Source organism: Micropterus dolomieu, unplaced genomic scaffold (genome assembly GCF_021292245.1).
Source record: "Micropterus dolomieu isolate WLL.071019.BEF.003 ecotype Adirondacks unplaced genomic scaffold, ASM2129224v1 contig_3939, whole genome shotgun sequence".
Taxonomy (NCBI): Eukaryota; Metazoa; Chordata; class Actinopteri; order Centrarchiformes; family Centrarchidae; genus Micropterus; species Micropterus dolomieu.
Genome location: NW_025732929.1, coordinates 1 through 743, shown reverse-complemented (window position 1 = coordinate 743; position 743 = coordinate 1). Strand labels below are relative to the sequence as shown.

The 743-nt window shown below is 39.0% G+C and overlaps 1 long non-coding RNA gene across 1 annotated transcript; it reads left to right on the top strand.

Moving 5' to 3' along the window:
- LOC123964634 lies at window positions 1–576 on the top strand. Its single transcript, XR_006823494.1, has 3 exons — window positions 1–73; window positions 223–268; window positions 445–576. It is a non-coding gene; the product is annotated as an uncharacterized LOC123964634 (long non-coding RNA).
- The last annotated feature ends 167 nt before the right edge of the window (window positions 577–743 follow it).

Here is a 743-nt window from a genome sequence, read left to right as displayed (position 1 = left end):
TAAATAAACCTATAATGAAGCCTTAAAATCGTGGAAGTGGTTTCATTTTTGAAAAGGCTGAGAGAAAATGGAGGTAAGCTGAAAATAAGTATCTCCTACTCGGTTTTTATTAAGCATGCACAATAATGCAATAATCTCCCTGCACAATGTAAGTTACTGCTAGAAAGATTGAGGAAGAAAGTGTAAGTTACTAATGTGTTGACTGTTTTCTCTCTTCAACAGAATATTCAGAACCTTCCCATCGACATACAGACCAGCAAGCTTTTGGGTAAGTCAGAAATACACTCATATAAAAATGTTCATGCCATCTGTTACTGTAAATGCGAACTAGCTTGTGTTTCTTCTCCAGCAGATCTACAAAACCATCTGTTGCCTTCAACAGATTAATCACATTATGCCAGATGCACAGATATTATTGGTATTGAATGTTTCTTGTGTCCACAGACTGGCTGGTGGATCGACGTCACTGCAATCTGAAATGGCAGAGTGCTGTACAGTCCATCAGAGAGAAGATCAATGCTGCCATCCAGGACATGCCAGAGAACGAGGAGATCAAGAGGCTTCTCTCCGGCTCCTGTAGGTCCCCTTACAGATCCAGATTGTGCCTCTCATCTGTTTCATTACATCAAAGTCACAGAGATAAGCATGCATTTTTCTGAAAGATAAACACAACACGTACCATAGTTTTTAAGGTATTTCCAGAATCCTCATGGACTCTTCTTATCAACTTGATAAAAGAAATT